Source organism: Oryx dammah, unplaced genomic scaffold (assembly GCF_014754425.2).
Source record: "Oryx dammah isolate SB20612 unplaced genomic scaffold, SCBI_Odam_1.1 HiC_scaffold_23, whole genome shotgun sequence".
In the NCBI taxonomy this organism is placed as follows: Eukaryota; Metazoa; Chordata; class Mammalia; order Artiodactyla; family Bovidae; genus Oryx; species Oryx dammah.
In genome coordinates this window covers 131118333-131140333 of record NW_024070207.1, presented here as the reverse complement: position 1 = coordinate 131140333, position 22001 = coordinate 131118333, and the positions used below count along the sequence as shown (strand labels likewise).

At 50.9% G+C, this 22001-nt stretch overlaps 1 long non-coding RNA gene across 1 annotated transcript in view; it reads right to left on the bottom strand.

The window, feature by feature from the left end:
• Positions 1-9696: 9696 nt before the first annotated feature.
• Positions 9697-22001, bottom strand: part of LOC120882429 — a 22571-nt gene continuing 10266 nt past the window's right edge. Inside the window, exons 2-3 of the long non-coding RNA XR_005725503.1 lie at positions 20742-20744; positions 9697-9708 (exon numbers count right to left, since the gene is read on the bottom strand). This is a non-coding gene — a long non-coding RNA (uncharacterized LOC120882429). The remainder of the gene's footprint in view (positions 9709-20741; positions 20745-22001) is intronic.

The window sequence follows — 22001 nt, the reverse complement described above, 5'->3', positions numbered from 1 at the left end:
GACGTGGCCAGTAGAAACAGCGGATCACTGGTAGTAGACGGATGGGCTGCTGGTGGTCTGAGAGGCCCCATGTGTGGGAGAGGCTCACAGCTTATTCCGCTCATCAATCAAGGACCCGGACCTGGGCTCTTGCAGGTGCTACGATTCTTAAAGAGATGGGGTTATCAGACCACTTGAGCTGCCTCTTGACAAATCTGTATGCAGGTCAGGAAGCAACAGTTAGAACTGGACATGGAACAACAGACTGGTTCCAAAAGGAAAAGGAGTACCTCAGGGCTGTATATTGTCACCCTGCTGATTTAACTTATATGCAGAGTACATCATGACAAATGCTGGGCTGGAGGAAGCACAGATTGCCAGGAGAAATATCAATAACCTCAGATATGCAGATGACACCACCCTTATGCCAGAAAGTGAAGAACTAAAGAGCCTCTTATGAAAGTGAAAGAGGAGAGTGAAAAAGTTAGCTTAAAGCTCAACATTTAGAAAACTAAGATCATGACATCCAGTCCCATCACTTCATGGGAAATAGATGAGGAAACAGTGGCTGACTTTATTTCAGGGGGGTCCAAGATCACTGCAGATGGTGACTGCAGCCATGAAATTAAAAGACACTTGCTCCTTGGAAGAAAAGCTATGAGCAACCTAGACCGCACATTAAAAAGTAGAGACATTACTTTTTGCCAACAAAGGTCTGTCTAGTCAAGGCTATGGTTTTTCCAGTGGTCATGTGTGGATGTGAGAGTTGGATTATAAAGAAAGCTGAGTGCCAAAGAACTGATGCTTTTGAACTGTGATGTTGGAGAAGACTCTTGAGACTCCCTTGGACTGCAAGGAGATCCAATCTGTCCATCCTAAAGGAAATCAGTCCTGAATATTCATTGGAAGGACTGATGCTGAAGCTGAAACTCCAATCCTTTGGCCACCTCATGCAAAGAGACAACTCATTTGAAAAGACCCCGATGCTGGGAAAGATTAAAGGCAGGAGGAGAAGAGGACAACAGAGGGTGAGCTGGTTGGATGGCATCACCGACTTGATGGACATGAGTTTGAGTAAACTCCAGGAGTTAGTGATGGACAGGGAGGCCTGGTGTGCTGCAGTCCATGGGGTCGCAAAGAGTCGGACACAACTGAGCAACAGAACTGAAATGAACTGAACTGAACAGGCACCTGAGCTACCACCTGGGGGGAAAGGCTGGGAGGGGCTGGGGCTGGAGGCAAATGTGGGAAGCTCTGCTCATTGGAACCGACAAGGCAGCCAGGCGAAACGCCGGGGAACTTCCAAGAAGAGCTTGTTTGTAGTAGACCGGGCAGTCCCAGCCTGCCGTTGGGTCAAGGCAACATCTTAAAATGATTTTTTTTCCCCACTGCCCGCCCTGCTCTTTTCCGACAGCCTCTCCCATTTCCCAACTCATGAAGGTTCTCTGCCGAAAAGTGAATCCATCTGGTTCCCATTTGATAGCCGCTCACTGGCAGGTCGTCCTGGTGGTTTTTGCTTTTTTTTCTTTTCTTCTAGGTTGACAGGCATTTTAGGAGATGAGCTGGAGCTAGGAGGGTTCTGACAACGGCGAAAGGCATTTTCGAGGCTAAAAGTCGAAAGAGTCCAGATGTCTGGTGTTGTACGCACACAGCTCACCCATCCTCCAGTCTGGGTGCAGGAGAAGGGGGTACTTCCGGAACCTTCCTTCAGGGAGCATGCTCCAATGAGCCCGCACCCCAAGCCTGAGAGAGCTTGGCCAGGGGTTGACAGATGGTTATGTATTTTAAATGTGGCAGTGTGTCCATGTCCATCCCAGACTCCCTGACAGTCTCTTCCCCCAAACTTCCCCCTGGGGACCATAAGGTTATTACAGAGGATTGAGCAGAGTTCCCTGTGCTGGACAGCAGGTCCTTGCTGGTTCGCCATGTTAAATACAGCAGTGTGTCCATGTCCATCCCAAACTCCCTGACTCTCCCTTCTCCCATCCTTCCCCCTGGGGACCATAAGGTTATTACAGAGGATTGAGCAGAGTTCCCTGTGCTGGACTGCAGGTCCTTGCTGGCTCTCCATGTGAAATACAGCAGTGTGTCCATGTCCATCCCAGACTCCCTGACTCTCCCTTCCCCCACCCTTCCCCCCTGGGAGCCATAAGTCCTGGTCTAAGTCTGAGAGTCTGGGAAACTGGATATTTTGGATCCGTTGGGTGACTACTGCTATTCTAGGCATAGAAATCAAATTCTAATCACCGGACTCAGTTGCGGTGAATCCATTTACTCACTCGGTATGTTGTACTCCATTTTGAGGATTCTCTGCTGAAAGGATACCTTATCTTCTATTTTTTCCCTAAATGGAAGCTTCCGTCTGCTCACATGCAAATATATAAATATTCAATTAGGGGCTGTAGATAAACAAGATCTGAGCCGTAGTATAAAGTGGTTTTTAAAAGTCTATAGTTGATTAAAGACTGTATTTACTGGAATTTTATAAATCCCCCCAGTGTGTTATAAATTAATAATTCGCTATATTTATTTGTGTGCCATCTATGTAATCCAGTCAATTATTAATGAATACATTTATTGCATATAAATAGTAAAAATTTCCGTCTCATAACACGACTGATGCCTCATGTTAATATAGTGAGAATAGCACATAAATAATGAAAGAAATGTAGGATAAATAATCGTATCAGAGCTGCCAAGCATTTGTTTTCAATTTTTTTAATTGAAAAAAAATTTTTACGGAAACGTGCTTGACGTACATTCCGAGCGTTCGTTTTTATCCAGACGCTGCAAAATGATGTCTGAAAAGGCGCGGAAAAGACAGGCGGTTGAGCTCAGAAGGATATTCATGTAAACACTTGCACTGCAGACAGGTTGAAGCCTTGTACAAAGAAACTTCCAGGGTAGATTCACACTCATGTTTCTGCCCTTCAGTACAAGCATTTACTGGGTACCTACCATTAGCCAGACCCTGTACGAGGGGCTGACATAGCCTCTGCTTAAGGCTCATGGCCCCCTGGCAAGTGGACGCCGTTACCCTCAAAACCAGAGCTGTACTTAATGACCCAATAGTTGTACGGATGTGAGAGGTGGACCATAAAGAAGGCTGAGCGCCCAAGCATTGATGCTTTTGAACTGTGGTGTTGGAGAAGACTCCTGAGAGTCCCTTGGACTGCAAGGAGATCCAACCTGTCCATCCTAAAGGAAATCAGTCCTGAATATTCCGTGGAAGGACTGCTGCTGAAGCTGAAGCTCCAATACTCTGGCCACCTGATGTAAAGAACTGACTCATTTGAACAGACCCTGATGCTGGGAAAGATTGTGGGTGGGAGGAGAAGGGGATGACAGAAGATGAGATGGCTGGATGGCATCACCAACTTGATGGACGTGAGTTTGAGCAAGCTCTGGGAGATGGTGATGGACAGGGAAGCCTGGCTTGCTGCAGTCTGTGGGGTCACAAAGAGTCCGACACAACTGAGCAACTGAACACCACCACCCTATGACCCAGAAATCCCACTTGTAGGTAAGTTCCTAGAAGGATTGGAAGCACGGTCTCTGAGAGATATTTACACACGTGTGTTCAAAACGCCATGATTCACAGCAGGCAGCGGCAGACGAAACCTGGTAGTCCGAGGCTGGGTGACGGACAAAGAGAGTACGCTCTATGGCCCCTGGGACAGCGGCTTCCTGGTGAGGTCTTTGTGGACGCCGCACGCCCTCTTCGTGGAGAAGACGCCCGTCCCCGAAGCTCTGTTGGCACGTTCATATCTTCATCTGTGCTTGTTTTCCGCTCGATTACCCCCCAAAAGCTTGTGGTCCCCAGGGATGTGATGTCATTGATCCCTGCATCCCACACAGCCGGAAAATGGTCGGGTTTGTGGTTTTTGCAGAAAAAGGGAGCAATTTCAGAAGCGAGAACTCTGTGCCTGGCGTTCCCAGGAGAAGGAATGAGCCCCGTGTCTGGTCCTGTGTTGGTGGTCCGGTTACCTAAGTCTCCAGGCTGCATCCCGAAGGACCTCTCTCTCTCTCTCCACCACCCCCTTGGGCACTGCCCGTCTCCCAAGTCCTGTGCATCCTTAAAAACTCTGCAAGCATGCTGGGTCTTTTCCGGACATCTCTGCTGACTGCCCAGGCAGAGGATGGCGGTGAGGTCAGCCGCTTGGAAGGGGTGGCCGTCGGCCTCATGTTAAGAAGAGTTCTGAGGTTCAGTTTGGCTTCAAGAGAAGGAAGCTGTGCTGTCGCTCAAGAAGGAGCCCGTGTGGTGTGTCCCAGGGAGGGAGAGACAGGAAAGAAGTCGGAGAGAAGGGACTTCCTGTTTTCTTTCTGGAAAAAAAGCCGCGACGGCTGCGATATTTGGAGCTGGGAGGGGCTCGAATTTTCAGTCTAGAGTCTCTAATCCAGCATCTTTCTTTCCTTCCTTCCTTCCATCCTTCTTCCTTCCTTTCTTTCTTTGTCCCTTCCTTCTTTCGAGCTCTCTCTCCCATCCATCTCCCGGTCTGTTATCTCTCTCTATTCTATAATGTATCAATATGTTGTATAGACTGTCCATCTATGTATCTACCTATCAATGTAAGCAGCTATCAGGGCTGCCCCGGTGCCTTCAGACGGTAAATGATCTGCCTGCAGTGCGGGAGAGGCAGGTTCGATCCCTGGGTTGGGAAGATGCCCTGGAGGAGGGCATGGCAACCCACTCCCGTATTCTTGCCTGGAGAATCCCACAGACAGAGGAGCCTGCGGTCCATGGGGTCGCAAAGAGTTGGACATGACTAACTAACACTTTCATGCACCTATCAATTCATCTGTCTATTCGTTGACCGTGTCTATCTATCCGTTCTATCATTTATCTGTCACCTTTTATATGTATCAGCTATCTCTTATATCGAGCTGTGTACTCATCCATCCATCCACCTCTCTTTCTGTCCATCCGTCTGTCTGTCCATACTCACCCATTATCTGTCTGTCTATCGATGTATTTATCTGTCCACCCACTGCATGCAGCTAGCTACCGATCCTGTCCCTTGTCCATCCATATACCTATTTATCTACCATCTCTCACCTCTCTCCCCTCCTCGTTTCCCTTCCTCCTTTTTCTTCCTCTTGTCCTTCCTTCTTGCCTCCCGCATCCACCCCCTCCGTTATTCACTCCTCCCCTCCCCCTCCGCTTCTTCCATTTCCCTCCCTGTAAACTGATTCTGTGAACGGATTTGTCTTCGGCACTCTGGGCAGAAAGAAATACAGCGGCACGCAGAGTTTACAGACGTCTTTGGTGTCGACTGAAAATTGGAAAGGCATGGATGAAGAAGAGATTAACAGTGGTCCCATCAACAGAGACCCACTAGAGGTAAGCCCTATCTATCAAAGCTTAGAACACCTAAGAATACATACAAACGTCCAGAATGATGCTTTGTAGGCACATAGAACCAAACGTCAAAAAAAGGGAAAACAATCCCAAGCAACACACACAGAAAATAAGCTTGAACATATCATCGTTTAAGCTTATCAGATGAGCGAAGGGAAAACCCAAACACGTGAACGCTAATTCAATGTTTACTTGGGATTTTCATCACGAGAACCTTATCTGTGATGGGATGTGGTAAAGAAAACACCAGAAGGAAAAAACATCTTTCAGATTTTGAACTGAGAACAAATTTTGCAGTGTTTATCCTTCAAGCTTTTCCCTTTGTCTTTGAAAAATGGGTTGCGGTTTTCAAATAGGGCAACTATCTCAGAGCTGTAAGGCCAGCGGTGTAACCCAAACCCCTTGCATATTCACGTTTTCAAGTGTTTGTGTGCGGGCGTGCTAATTCACTTCAGTCGTGTTCGACTTTTTGCGACTCTATGGACTGTAGCCCACCAGGCTCCTCTGTCCACGGAATTCTCCAGGCAAGAATACTGGAGTAGGTTGCCATTCCCTTCTCCAGGGATTGAACCCGGGTCTCCTGCATTGGCGGTCAGATTCTTTACTGTGTAATGAAGTTGACCTCAATTTCTTCATTTTACACCACTTTGCGACTTTTCCAAGGGCTTCCGTCAAAGAATCTGCCTGCAATGCAGGAGACCCTGGTTGAATTCCCGGGTCAGGAAGATCCCCTGGAGAAGGGAAACGCTACCCACTCCAGTATTCTGGCCTGGAGAATTCCATGGACGGTACAGTCCATTTGGTCGCAAAGATTCAGACATGACTGAGCAACTTTCACTTTCACTTTTCCAACGTAGTCCAAGCTTTGAAACAGAGACTTTTAAAACACATCTTTGTCTTGTTCATTTATCCAATGCATTCTTCTTGTGAACACTGACATCACCCCCAAATAACCACACAGAAGCACTGAGAGGTGTGTGTACCGTGGGGACGTGGGGACTTGTTCTTCATTGTCATTACATCGCCAAGTCGTGTCCGACTCTTTGCGACCCCCGTGGACTGTAGCCCTCCAGGTTCCTCTGTCCATGGGATTCTCCAGGCAAGAACACTGGAGTGAGTTGCCATGCCCTCCTCCGGGGCACCTTTCCGATCCAGGGACTGAACCCCCGTCTCTTCTGTCTCCTGCTTTGGCCGGTGGGTTCTTTGCGACTAGCACCACGTGGGAGGCCCTTTCAAGGGCTTGAGGCCAGTCGTGTTTGGCATCCTGTGTGTAAAGAGAGAGAGTGAAAGTGAAGTCGCTCAGTCGTGTCCGACTCCTTGCGACTCCACCAGGTTCCTCCATCCATGGGATTTTCTAGGCAAGAGTACTAGAGAGGGCTGCCAGTTAGTAACTCTAGACTGTGGTGTACCTTGAACGAATCTTGTTCTTTCTCAGCACCCTGAAGGCTAAGGAGAAGGAGTTCGCACTCTCATAGAGAAAACTGCGCTCTTTAGGATGACCTTCTAACGACAAGAGGGTCTAAACATTATCCAAGGAACTGTGAAATCCACTGGACCCGGGATTCCAGTCATCGAGCCTAGAGGCACAGCGACTCTCTTCGGCCCAGACCTTACTGTCCACAGCAAGACTGAGTGTCTGTTGTATCTGCCCCTCTGTATACACCGCCTCTGTCACCCACCGAATCTGTGCAAGCTCCATGGCTACCTTCCAGCCACCTGTCCATCCATCCACCCCTCTGCACATCCATCATCTCCATGGCTATCAATGCAACCAGCTGTCCGTCCGTCATATCTGTTGATGCCTCTTTCTCTCTGTCATTGCATTTTATCTACCATCCAACTATTTATCCACCCATTCATCCCTGTATGCATCTATATCTCTACATGTCAATGCAACTAGCTACCCATCCATCATTTCTGTCTATGTATCTCTGTGTCTGTCATCTGCCTATCTGCGTGCATTATACCTACCATCTAGCCAACTACCCAGGCATTCTTCTAGTTATTCGCTTATCATCTGTGTAACCATCAATATAACTAGTCATCTGTTCATTATCTATGTACCTACCCAGCTCACGTATGTCTATCCATCCGTTCATCTATCTTTTGACCCACCATCTATATAACCGTATGCCAGTGTAACTAGCTGTCTATCCATTGTATCTAACCACGTCTGATCTACCTAGTTGTACAGGCCTTATATCTACCATCCAGCCATCTGTCCATCCATTCATTGATTTTTCCACTTATCCGTGTAGCTCTCAATGTAACTAAGTGTCCATCCATCGTATCTGTCTGCCCATCTCCCTCACGTACCTATCCATGCGTCCATTCATTCTTGCTTCTTCCCTCGTCCATCCGTCCCTTCCTGCCTTCATTCTGTCTATCCGTACATCCTGTCGATCTGTTTTCTCTCCGTCTCACGGTGGTTCTCAGGTGCAAATGACTTTGCCTTCCTGAGAACAGCCGTCAATTCGTGGAGGCATTTCCGGTCGTCACAACTCGCAGGAGCGGCTCCACTGACACGTAACGGGTGGAGACCAGGGCTGCCGCTCAGGGCTCAGGACGCCCCGCATCAGAGGGCCGTCCAGCCCCGGATGCCAGCGGAGCTGAGGCTGAGAAACCCTGCCCAGGCGTGACTGTCCCATTACCTCTCTGTCTACTTATGCTATCTGTCAGGCTTCTTACTCTATGGATCCACTTACTGTATCTATCTACTTATCCTATCTATCCATCCATTCATCATCTATCCATCCATTCATTGTCTATCTGTCCACCCATTCATCCATCTGCCTCCTTATTCTGTTTATCCATCTACTTATTCTGTCTATCCATCCATACATCCATCCGTCCTTCCATTCATCCCTCTGTCTATCTACTTATTCTGTCCACTCATTCATCCATCTAACTACTTATTCTATCTGTCCATCCATTTATCATCTATCTGTCCATCCATTCACCCCTCTACCTATTTATTCTATCTATCTACTTATTCTATCCATCCACTCATCCATCTATCTACCTATCTTATTTATCTACTTATTCTATCCATCCATTCACCCATCTATCTAGTTATTCTATTTATCCATCTATTTACTTATCCTATCTTTCTATCTAACTATCCATTCATCCATCAGTCGATCTATCCATCACCTCATCCATCCATCCCTTTATCTGCCTCTGGCTGTGGTTCACAACCTGGGAGGATGTTTGCCCCCAGGGGACACCTGGCAAAAGTCTGGGCACGTTTTGGTCCTGAACGCGATGGAGGGAGGGGGTGCGTCTGGCCTGTGGGGTGAGGTGAGCAGAGATACCCCTTCCACATTCCATGTCAGAGACTCACCGCACCCCCGGTGTCAGCGAGACGATGCTGAGCACCCCTGACCCAGACAAACGCCGTGTCCCCTGGCTGTCCATTGGGCAGCTCCCCAAGAATCTTCTTTCCTACCCCTTTTCCTTTAATTTTTTGACCGCCACGCTTCCCCTGAAATACAGAATTCAGGCCCACAGCCACCAAAGTGCACTCGGAACGAGAGCCCGTTGCCCGACCTTTAAGGAAAACGTGAAGCCAGACACAACGCTTGTCGACCGTCTGCTGGGGGACAGGCATCGAGTGGGACGCTCAGGGGTTTTCTGGGCCTTCGCTGTGGCTTCTCCCTGGGGCCCGGGTCATTGTAGGAAGACAAAGCAAAGGATGGGCCCCTGCGGAGACCAGCTGTGCCAGCGTCCAGCCTTTCTGAGAGGCCTTTCGTATTCAAATGTACCCCTCACCCCATCCCCGGTGTTGGGGGGTGGGCTGTAACCTCGCCAAACTCTTTCCTCTTCAGATGTGGAATTTGGAAACCTATACCCCACCTCCACCCCCCAACCACCCAGCCTGGAAAATCTCAGCTCAGACTCAGAACAAGGCAAGTGCCAGTCCAGGCCAGTCTGTTTTCCAAGCAGAAACTCCAAGAATGTCTTCCAAGGAGCCCCTATTACCCAGCAGGACGTCTCACCCCACAGCCAACAGCCTTTCCACCTTTTGCTGTGTTGAGCGAGACCCTCTGACCTTCTTACCATTCATGCGGTTCTCAAGGCAAGAATGCTGCAGCCCTATGCCATTCCTTTCTCCAACAATTTGGCCACCTGACGACTGCTGCAAAGAGCTGACTTGTTGGAAAAGACCCTGGCCCTGGGAAAGACTGAAGGCAGGAGGAGAAGGGGACGACAGAGGGTGAGATGGTTGGATGGCATCACCGACTCGACGGACCTGAGTTTGAGCAAGCTCCAGGAGTTGGTGATGGACAGGGAGGCCTGGCGCGCTGCAGTCCACGGGGTCGCAGAGTCGGACATTGACTCAGCAACTGAACTGAACTGAACTGGGGCTTCTGATGGAGTTCTGGCCACATAGCAGTGGTGGGGTTCAGGACATGAGACCCCAAATGTGGCACCTTGCCAGGTGGAATATTTTAGGCTGAAAGGGTTCGAGAAAACAGAAGAGAGAAGGTCAGTCTGACCATGTCAATGTGACATATCAGGAAAGCTGGCTTGCAGAGGTTAGAAGCAGGGCCTGGGGGTGGGGAGGGGGGGAAACATGAGGGAGAGAACACAAATCACATATTGGGAAGAGGTCTCTGTTGCTCAGTTGCTCAGTCGTGTCTGACTCTTTACAACCCCATGGACCGAAGCACGCCAGGCCTCCCTGTCCATCAGCAACTCCCAGAGTTTACGCAAACTCATGTCCATTGAGCTGGTGATGCCATCAAACCATCTCATCCTCTGTCGTCCCCTTCTCCTCCTGCCCTCAATCTTTCCCAGCATCAGGGTCTTTTCCAGTGAGTCAGTTCTTCATATCAGGTGGCCAAAGTTTTGGAGCTTCAGCATCGCGACAGTCCTTCCAATGAATATTCCAGGACTGATTTCCTTTAGGATGGACTGGATGGATCTTCTTACAGTCCAAGGGGCTCTCAAGAGTCTTCTTCAGCACCAGAGTTCGAAAGCATCAATTCCTCGGCACTCAGCCTTCTTTGTGGTCCAACTCTCACATCCATATGACAGGCATTCCGTTCAGTTCAGTCACTCAGTCGTGTCCGACTCTTTGTGACCCCATGAATCGCAGCACCCCAGGCCTCCCTGTCCATCACCAACTCCCGGAGTTCACTCAAACTCAAGTCCATCGACTCAGTGATACCATCCAGCCATCTTATCCTCGGTCGTCCCCTTCTCCTCCTGCCCCCAATCCCTCCCAGCATCAGAGTCTTTTCCAATGAGTCAACTCTTCGCATGAGGTGGCCAAAGTACTGGAGTTTCAGCTTTAGCATCATTCCTTCCAAAGAACACCCAGGACTGATCTCCTTTAGAATGGACTGGTTGGATCTCCTTGCAGTCCAAGGGACCCTCAAGAGTCTTCTCCAACACCACAGTTCAAAAGTATCAATTCTTTGGCGCTCAGCCTTCTTCACCGTCCAACTCTCACATCCATACATGACCACAGGAAAAACCATAGCCTTGACTAGACGGACCTTTGTTGGCAAAATAATGTCCCTGCTTTTCAATATGCTGTCTAGGTTGGTCATAACTTAGGAAGAGACAGGCAAAGCTGTGACGTTATGGGAGTACAAACAGGGTGGTATCAGACAAAGGGTTTGTAAAATGGTGACATGAAATGGACTTCTCTATAGTTGAAACGCAGCAAGGATTCACGCTAATGACACTGAAAATGTAATAAAGATGGATTATCACCAACCAGTCACTGGCAAAAAATAATGATAATTCATTTAGATTATCACCAACCAATAACTGGCAAAAATAATAATAATAATTCGTTTAGGTTATCACCAACCAGTAACTGGCCAAAAAAATAATTCATTTAGATTATCACCAACCAGTAACTGGCAAAAAAAAAATAATAATTTGTTTAGGAAAAGTGTACACGTGATGAAAACACAGTACATAGATCATGTAAAGAGCATGTTACTATTACAACAAAATAAACTTCACGAGAAACATAAGTGGGCTGTTGAAGACAAAAGAGGCAAAGCTTCACTGAGAGGCACATAAAAGAAGAATTAAATGGAGACACGTTATTGCCTTTCTGGATGTAGAGGTTTACGATTGTAAATATGTCACCATTTCCCAGATTAAAATATGGACTTCATCCCCTAGGAATTTTTTTTTTCAAGATTTGAAAAGAGTAGAGTGATTCAAAAAATGTGGTCATAAGCATAACTTTGGTTAAAAAAAAGAAAAGAAAAGAAAAAAAAAGAAAAACTCCAAGCCATTTCTGAAGAAGAGTGAAGAGAAGGAACATGCATTAGCAGACAATAAAATCTTTTATAAAGACCTAATAAATGAAAGCAGGAGTGTCCTGGCATAGACACAGACAGATCAATGACAGTTGAGAAATATATCGAGGGTTTATGACGTGATGAAGGTGGTTTCTTTAATTCATTCCATAAAAAATATCCAAGACTTCTGTGCATCACAAAATATATGCAAAATTAAAGGGTACATGGGGGGAACATTTGGAAAATCCATTATGGACCAGAAAACATCATTAATTCATAAACGGCTGTTTTGAATCAAAAGTAATGTTCCCCAATCTGAGAGCCAAAGGACGTGAGACAGTTGGCCAGTAATCAAAAGAAAATGTTCAAGTCCAGTAAACATTAGACTCTTCAGAGTCCCTTGGACAGCAAGATCAAACCAGTCCATTTTAGGGGAAATCAACCGTAAATACGCACTGGAAGGACTGATGCTGAAGCGGAAACTCCAATACTCGGCCACCTGATGCGAAGAACCGATGCCTTGGAAAAGACTCCGATGCTGGGAAAGATTGAAGGCGGGAGGAGAAGGGGACGACACAGGATGAGATGGCTGGATGGCATCACCGACTGGATGGACATGAGTTTGAGCAAGCTCTGGGAGTTGGGGATGGACAGGGAGGCCTGGCGTGCTGCAGTCCACGGGGTCAGACACGGCTGAGCGATGGAGCGATGACAGAAAGTGTTAGAGGGAAGTGGGTGACACGTTAGGGTTAGGGTTAGACCGCTGCCCTTCCTCACCTGGACTGGCTGGCCCCCAGGTTGCATGGTTAAAAACGGCAGGGGTAGATCAAGACACTGTCAGATCCAGGATGCATCCACGGAAACATCTGTTCTGTAGGGGTTTTTTTCTTTTTTTTCCCCTCCCTTCTGCAGCCCATGTCTTACCAGAGGAGAGGAAATGCAATTAAAATGAGAAGGACTCAGGGACATATTTCTGAAGGCGGTTTTAGAATTTCGGTGGTGACCTCGGATTGGACCATAAATATAGAATTCATATGTGCCTGGCTTCCTGCCCGTAATTACCTATCAAAAGGTTCAGGCGTTTAAAAGAAGTTCTTTATGAAGGAGAAATGGCCTCATCGTAAGGGTCTGGCTGGCGGCTCCCTCACCGAGCCCCTCGGAGGCCCGCCTCACCCCGACACGCACAGGAGAAAGCCAGGTTTTCATGTTTCGAAGCCGATCGAGGGCATGTGGAGCCCAGGCACGCTGAGCGTTGTAATCGTGTCACAAGACGTTAGTTTATTTTATTAATGTTCCTCGCCGAATGTTTCCTTTCCGCTGGTGCGTGCTAAGTCCCTTCAGTCGTGTCCGACTCTCTGCGACCCCACAGGACTGCAGCCCGCCAGGCTCCCCTGTCCATGGGGATGCTCCAGGCAAGGATACTGGAGTGGGCTGCCATTTCCTCCTCCAGGGGACCTTCCCGACCCAGGGACTGAACCTGTATGTCCTGCATGGACGGGCAAATGCTTTCCACGGCCTCACCTGAAGAAGTGTTGTCGCTCAGTCCTGTCCGACTCTTTGCGACCCCACGGACTGCAGCCCGCCAGGCTCCTCTGTCCACGGGATGCTCCAGGCAGGAATACTGGAGTGGGCTGCCATGCCCTCCTCCAGGGATCTTCCCCACCCGGGGATCGAACCCGCGTCTCCAACGTCTCCTGCATTGCAGGCGGGTTCCTTACCAGTAGCGCCACCTGGGAAACCCTTCTGCTCGTAAACCGTGTGTGATCAGCGCAAACAGGTCTCTCCCTGCAAAGCGCCGGAACGTGGCTTTTTGTGAGCGGAGGAACCGGGTTGCGTGTCTGCAGCTCCGCACGTCATTGACAAGCACGTCATCCCACCTCGGATGTGAAAGTTCTACGGGGTGTAGACAGTCCCGGGATTTTTTTTTTTTTTCCTCCTGTTCTAAATTCTTCCAGGAAGCCTTTAATCACGGAGGGCCCTTTCCAAGAATGTCTGTATCTATTCTAGTCACCCGGGGAGTGGGGGTTGGGGGGGGAAGCTTATTGTTTTTGCATTGTATCTACCATTTCCTCTGTGTGGACGTGCGTATGTTCTCAAATTTCTGCTCGTGTTTCCGGAGACTCTGTGTTGTCTTGTCTACTAACGAGTACCACGGGCCCCGCTCGCATAATGGCAGATCCAGTCTCGTGCGTCGCGGTGGAGAGCCCGCCTGGGGGCCGGGGGCTTGAAAAAACGAACGGGGTGCCGAAATCAGCCGTCACTAACGCTTTTCAAAGGCTCGCCGATCGTCTGGCAAATCAATATAATTCTAATGGATGTTTCTGTCTGCTCTACAAATAAGGCTGGGCCATGTGTTACAAATTTTTCCCCCCTCTCTTTTCCTCTGCGTGTAATTTTTAAACTTTTTCTTTAACCCCTCTCGCCCCCGCCCCCACTCCCCCCTTTCCTTGGCTTAGTTGCTGAGACGGAGCTAAATCAAACTAATTCTGGAGAAGTACAAATTCCGGGTTAATCGGAATCTGTGCTTGTTAAGATAAAGACCGTGTGACATCTGGTCTTTATTTGCAGGGAGCAATTTGCAGAGAGAGGGGGCTGGCGGCTGTGGTCCGGCGGAGAACGTGCGATGTGAATGCCGTCCGGTGTCGCCTGTGGCCCACGGATCCGAAGGAAGGAGGCCTGAGAATCTCAGTTGCAGGATTGACTGTCTTTGACCGGGACGCGGAGGAGCCATCTCCAAGGCTCGGGGGCGGGGCTGATAACCCCGGCTCTCACCTCCTCGACCTGAGCTTGAAACCTTGCCGAAGGAGCAGCCGTCTCTAAACACACCTCGCTTCTCAGCAGTTGAGAAGGACTTCTGCTCTCTCGGATCTTGACAGCCCAGCCTGATCCAACATGTGACACCGGGTCTCGGGGACGTCCCTGCTGCTCCGCTGGTTAAGAATCCACCTACCGGTGCAGGGGACGCGGGTTCGATCCCTGGTCCAGGAAGATCCCACACGCTGCAGAAAGGCCAAGCCTGTCTCTGAAACAAGAGACACCACCGCAGTGAGAAGGCTGGGCACCCACAATTGAGAGCAGACCCCCCTCAAGGTAACCAGAGAAAGGCAAATGCAGCAATGAAGACCCAGCACAGACAAAAATAAACAGTTTTCTTTAATTTAAAAAATTATTTTAAAAAAAAACTAAGTCTTAAGAAGACAGGCAAATCGGAGAGCAAAAGATATTTTTCAGAATTAAAAGTCATAACCTGATGCCTCCTCCCGCCCCCTCCAAAAAAAAAAAAAGGTAGAAAAATCCCTTAAGCATCATTTAATATATAGTTAAAAACACTACTGGGCTTCCCTAGTGGCTTAGATGGTAAAGAATCCGCCTGCAATGTGGGAGACCCCGGTTCAATCCCTGATTCAGGGAGACCCCCTGGAGGAAGGGCATGGCAACCCACTCCAGTGTTCTTGCCTGGAGACTCCCACCGATAGAGGAGCCTGGCGGGCTACAGTCCACGGGCTCACAAGAGTCAGCCGCGACTGAGTGATAGACTCTGTTTTCCCAAACCACGTTTTTCAAGCTTCTCCCCGGGTTGAATGAACATGCCATCATCTCAGGAAACTCTATCACCCCTAAGAGATACTTCTCCAATGGATGCCAAGGACGAGCTCCTAAAGTTTAATTTTGGGATTTCCAGTTACGTGTAGCGTGTGTCGTTATCTCCGGGGCCCAGTTAACACAATGGTGGTGGTTTAGTCTCCGAGTCACGTCCGACTCTCCACGACCCCACGGACTGTGTGGCCCGCCGGGCTCCTCTGTCCGTGGGATTCTCCAGGCTAGAATATTGGAGTGGGTTGCCATTTCGTCCTCCAGGGAATCTTCAGGACCCAGGGATGGAACCGGGCTCTCCTGCACTGGTAGGTGGCTTCTTTACCGTTTGAGCCACCAGGGAAGCCCCTGCTGGCCGGGTCCACTTGAGGAAATGTGGTGGATTTTGAGACCTAGGCTTCATGAGCCTCCGTCTTTTCCACGGCCGAGTCGATGCATGGAGGACACGTCTAAAAACGCCTCGGCTGTAATGACCCACGGAGGTCAATAACCGGGAGGGTCTCTTAAGTGACTCACTTAACCAGGTGCAAATTGAAATCTTCAGAGTCTTGGTTGGTTCATTAGCAAAATAGGCAACGTTACCCTTGTCGTCCCGGAGACAGCGTGATAGATGACCTAACTAGCAATTAATAGGCTCATAAGTTATCTGACGAGTCGATATTGAGGCTGGACTCTGTCCATTATTTAGCCATCAAGATATCTGATTAGGATCGACCCCTCAATGTCAGATGAGTTCCGATGGACCCTCATGGCAGCAGGACTGACGGGTGCTCCCACACCAGGGCACCCACAGGTGTGAACCCAGGTGAGTCACCCAGGGTCAGCGTTCCCTCTGGCCAGTAGATGTCCAGCTCTGGTGGTCACTCCGGACAGGACCTACGGCAAGGCCAGTGAGGCTTTGCCTCAGGAACGAAATTTACCGGGGTCTCCAAAAATTCACTCAACACAGGTGTTTTAAATGCTGTGTTGTCGCCGTTCTGTCGCTAAGGCACGTCCAGCTCTTCTGTGACCCCGTGGACTGTAGCCTGTCCAGCCTCCCCTGTCCATGGGAGTCTCCAGGCAAGACTACTGGAGTGGGTTGCCATGCCCTCTTCCAGAGGATCTTCCTGACCCAGGGATCGAACCCACATCTCTTGCATTGCAGGCGGATTCTTTACCACGGAGCCACCCGGGAAACCCTTTAAATGCAATTGCTCTGAACAAATTGAATGTCAAAGGAAAATCTATGATGAACAAATATCAACATTTTACAGAGAACTGACAAGGCCCTGCTGTCCAGCACAGGGAACTCTGCTCAGTACACTGTAATAACCTTATGGTCACCAGGGGGAAGGGTGGGGGAAGGGAGAGTCAGGGAGCCTGGGATGGACGTGGACACACTGCTGGATTTAACTTGGAGAACCAGCAAGGACCTGCTGTCCAGCACAGGGAACTCTGCTCAATACTCTGTAATAACCTATGGTTCCAGGGGGAAGGATGGGGGAAGGGATAGTCAGGGAGTCTGGGATGGACATGGACACACTGCTGTATTTAACACGGAGAACCAGCAAGGACCTGCTGTCCAGCACAGGGACCTCTGCTCCATGTCATGTGGCAGCCTGGATGGGAGGGGAGTTTGGGGGAGATACATGTGTATGTATGGCTGAGTCCCTTTGCTGTCCACCTGAAATCTTCACAACACTGTTAATCGGCTATACTCCGATATAAAATTAAAAGTTTAAAACATAATAATAATACATAAGGCCAAGATATTTGAAAAAAATAACTTAAAAAAAAAGTATTTCAGGAATGTGTGATTGAGGGACGAAGATGTCTGGAAGAGTGACAACATGAATCTTGCCACTCTTGCCTGTTGAACCAGTGGCCACAGACATGTGCGCCCCCCCCCATTGAGGAACTACCATGTGACCCAGCAATCCCACCGCTGGGTGTCCACCCTGACAAAACCATAATTCAAAAGGCCACGTGCACCCCAGTGTTGACTGTGGTCCTATTCACAACGGCCAAGACATGGAAGCAACCTAGCTGTCCGTGGGCAGAGGGATGGAGAAGGAAGGTGTGGTACAGATACACGGTGGAATATTACTCACCCATGAAAAAGGAAGGGCCGTGGGTCGCTGGTAGTGATACGCATGTAGCTGGAGCCCGTCGTACAGAGTGCAGTAAGTCGGAGAGAGAAAGAATTAGGCGATGGCACCCACTCCAGTCCTCTTGCCTGGAAAATCCCACGGACGGAGGAGCCTGGTGGGCTGCAGTCCGTGGGGTCGCTAAGAGTCAGACACGACTGAGGGACTTCACTTTCACTTTTCACTTTCATGCAGTGGAGAAGGAAATGGCAACCCACTCCAGTGTTCTTGCCTGGAGAATCCCACGGACGGAGGAGCCTGGTGGGCTGCAGTCCATGGGGTCGCTGAGAGTCGGACACGACTGAGCGACTTCACTTTCACTTTTCACTTTCATGCACTGGAGAAGGCGATGGCACCCCACTCCAGTGTTCTTGCCTGGAGAATCCCGAGGACGGGGGAGCCTGGTGGGCAGCCGCCTCTGGGGTCGCACAGAGTCGGACACGACTGAAGCGACTCAGCAGCAGCAGCACATATATTTGGAATCTTAAAAAAAAAGGGTGGAGACGAACCTATTTGGACGGCAGGAATAGAGACATAGGCATAGAGAGTGGACACGTGGGCACAACGGGAAGGATGGGGGGCAATGAGGTGGGCGGGCAGCACTGTAACTATAGGACCATGTGTGAAAGACAGCTGGTGCGAAGCTGCTGTATAACCCAGGGAGCTCAGCTCCGGGCGCTGTGATGGCCTAGAGGGGTGGGTGGGGGGTGGAAGGTGGTGTCAGTTAAGTTGAGTGTGATAATCACTTCACAATGTGTGTGTGTATCAAAGAACAAAACACTCTGCCTGGCGAGCAGGAGAAACCTCTGCACCTCGGGAAGGGGATGACACAGGCAGGGTTGGGGTGCCGGCGGGCAGAAAACGGCCTTAGACGCGTTTTCCGCAGGTTGAGTCCGGAGCGCTTTCGGCCTGGGCTCTGGGGCTGAGCAGACGTGGAGATTCGGGCCTGCCTTCTGGATGGAGCTGATCGCATCCTGAACCAGGCTGAGTCTCTGAGTGGGTGCGGTCTGGCCCATCTCAGAAGGGGCTGCGGTTGTGACGGCTTTGCGCATCGGGAGAGAGGAGACTCGGGAAGGGGCGATGTCCCAGGGCGGGCTGGATCCGAGGCCTTGGAAGGGCCCGAGTTGCCCGGTGGGCTGGGCGGCGCCGTGGGCGGTCCTCGCCGGGGTTCATCTGGACCACGGGGAGACCCGTCGTTCCGTGAGGCCACACAGAGCGCCGGCTAGAAGGGCCCTAAAACTCAGCAGCCCGCCCATCCGTGTCGCATATTTGGCATCGGGCTTTTATTAAGACGACTGACCACCCGAGGAGCTTGGGGTGGTGAGCATGGGAAGCCGTGTTGAAAAAAAAAAAAAAGAAAAAACAGGAACACTCTGGGTCTTTTGAGTTAATGCTTTAATTATGCAACCCGGGGATTTATTTCCACGGTGCTCACGGTAAGCCGGCATGCGGTGGCTGGGGGTGGGGGGGTTTCTTCTTGGCCTTCTCGCAGGTCCGGGTCTGCAAAGACAATTGGCCAATTGATGACGGAGTTGAGATGTGGAAATCCTGGGTTGGGGGGAAACCCCCTGCGAGGTGAGCCGAGGACATGGTTAAAGTGGACGTCTGACCTGACGTCGGGTCTGTGGAGCTTTCTCCTCCTGGTGCCCGAGAACCTCAGAGAACCAAGGCAGTGGACAGAGGAGGTTGGAAGGACGGTGAATAAAGAACCCAGCCAGTTAGTGCCCCCGGACACACAAACACAGCCTGGTTTTTCCTGTCGGAGGCTCATTTACAGAGCACCGCAGGTGCCCTCCGTTGTCAAAATGAAGGTGGGCCCTCTTCGCAACGGGTCCCGTGGAGGCCAGGATTTCTGCAAAGGTGCAAACACCAGTTGCTAACAGCAGAGCGGCTGCCTGACACGCTAGCAACACCAGACTTGACCCTCATGGAGCACCAGAGAGGCTGTATCACTGTCTGGGGCGTATTTTTCTAACTTTCTGGGCTTCCCTGGTGGCGCCGATGGTAAAGAATCCACCTGAAATGCAGGATACCTGGTTTCAGTTCCTGAATGGGGAAGATCCCCTGGAGGAGGGCATGGCGACCCACTCTAGTCCTCTTGCCTGGAGAATCCTGTGGACAGAGGAGCCTGGCGGGCTGCACTCCATGGGGTCACAGAGTGGAACACGACTGAAAGACACCCAGGTCACCACGGAATGTGAGGTCTTGGTGCCTGTCTGATGCCTGTTTTATGAGAAGGAATGCTGCTGCTGCTAAGTCGCTTCAGCCGTGTCCGACTCTGTGCGACCCCCAGAGACGGCTGCCCACCAGGCTCCCCCGTCCCCGGGATTCTCCAGGCAAGAACACTGGAGTGGGTTGCCATCGCCTTCTCCAGTGCATGAAAGTGAAAAGTGAAAGTGAAGTCGCTCAGCCGTGTCCAACTCTTAGCGACCCCATGGACTGCAGCCCACCAGGCTCCTCCATCCATGGGATTCTCCAGGCAAGAGTACTGGAGTGGGGTGCCATTGCCTTCTCCCATAAGAAGGAATATTTAATACTAAAAAGCAGAGTGCCCTGCCGGAACCTCTGAGTCCTGGTTGGTTGGCTGGACTTCAAGGAATGTGGTCGTAAAAGACAGAGTTTTTCCTACACAGAAACCGTTCACTGTTATCACAGGCTTCTTACCCACAAAGACCCGGGAAACCAACAGACAAGGCCAGACACTGGACGTCCGGCCAGCTTCCTCAAGCCTCACTCGCCCCGGCAACCAATGCACTGACCAGTTCGCGCTGTTCAGTCACTCGGTCCGACTCTGTGCCACCCCACGGACTGCTGCACGCCAGGCCTCCCCGTCCTTCACCATCTCCCGGAGCTGGCTCCAACTGGTGTCCATCGAGTCAGTGATGCCACCCAACCATGTCGTCTTGCGCCCGAAACATGGCAGACGTGGAAAGACCCCCGAGAAATGATGGAGTCGCGCCCTCAACACTTCCCAGATGCAGGAGATGAAGTAGAGAGGGATGGTTTGGCTTCCCCAGATCATACTGACAATGGGGCGTTTTTTTTCAACCCCCATCCGCAACCCCTGTCCTGTTTCAGGATATTGCCCTTTCTAAATCCTTCTTTCTAAATTCCTAGAATGCGAAACTTAATCACTCACTCGTGTCCGACTCTTTGGGACTCCGTGGACTGTAACCCACCAGGCTCCTCTTGTCCATGGGAGTCTCCAGGCGAGAAGACTGGAGTGGGTTGCTATGCCCTCCTCCAGGGGAGCTCCCTGACCCAGGGTTGGAACCCAGGTCTCTTGCATTGCAGGCAGACTCTGTCTCAGCCACCAGGGAAGCCCCCAGGTGGTCCCAAGGGACGGAATGGCCGAACCCATGCTCAAGACCTCATTTACCGTCATCCCCCCTGAAAAGACCTCTGTCCCCAAACATACTTGCGTTCTGGGGTCCAGCAGTTAGAGACTCACCATAGGAACTGGGGTGGGGGCGGGGGCGGACACCGTTCAGAGGCGCTATTTGTAGAGAGCCCGCCTGCCAGTGCAGGAGACAGGAGGCTCGAGTTGGATCCCTGGGTGGGGAAGATCTCTAGAGGAGGGCATAGCCACCCACCCCAGCATTCTGCCTGGAGCATGCCATGGACAGAGGAGCCTGGGGGGCTACAGTTCCCGGGGTTGCAGAGAGTCGGATACAACTGAGTGAGTTAGCACGCACGTTCAGCCCAGAACAGGGGTAGGTTCTACGCCATGGCTTTCCCCGGGAGCTCGGAAGTGTAGCCGCAGAGAATGTCCCGTCAATCCAGGCTGATGGTGAGGAGCGTGCGTTGATGGTGCAGAACGTGCCCAGCTGACCACGCAAGGCTGCGTTCCTGCTGGAAAGAAAGAGATCGTGTGATTCCGTCCACGACGCCCAGCTCGAGCCTGTTCTCTTCGGAGATGAAAATGAGACACGAGCTGGTGGATCTCGGGGTACGGGTCCCCCAGGGTCTTGCTAGCTGACTAAATTAGCACGGCGCTGTCATCAACGAGTGCGCGGTCGTGGTGGGACGGGGGGCGGCTGGCATGATCAAACGGAGCCTCCGCCGAGTTGACAGCGGAGGCGAGGGAGATGCCGGCGTGGCCCCCCTGGTCCCCTCGCTTGGCAGCAGGAGGGGCGGAGACGAGCCCGGGCTCCCCTGCGCTCCGGAGGTGGTTGCCGGGGCAACCGGGGGAGCCGCGCAGACACTCGGGAGGGGGCGGAGCCCTCGGAACGCACGTGGAGGCCCATGTTAATCAGGGGACCTCGGAGGTGGGGGGCCCGCCTGCCCGGAAGGATGCTCTCCACGCGGGGACCCCGAGGACGTCCGGTCGAAGCTGACACGTACCCTCGTTGCTGGTGTTAAGTGGGTCCTCGCCTCGCCTGCGAGGGAACAGATTTCTGTCTGGACTCCCTCCAGTTTAAAGCACTGTCTGATCTTGCAAGAAAAAAAAAAAAAGCAAGTGTTTCCCAGTGGCACGGTTCCAGGCGGGACAACAGGAGTGTTGGTACCTGGGGGCCCCACAGAGTTGGCGCCTCTCAGCATCTTGTTGGGCTGCCCAGATGTCTCAGCTGGTGAAGAACCCGACTGCAATGCAGGAGACCTGGGTTCAATCCCTGGGTTGGGAAGATCCCCTGGAGAAGGGAAAGGCTCCCCACTCCAGTATTCTTGGGCTTC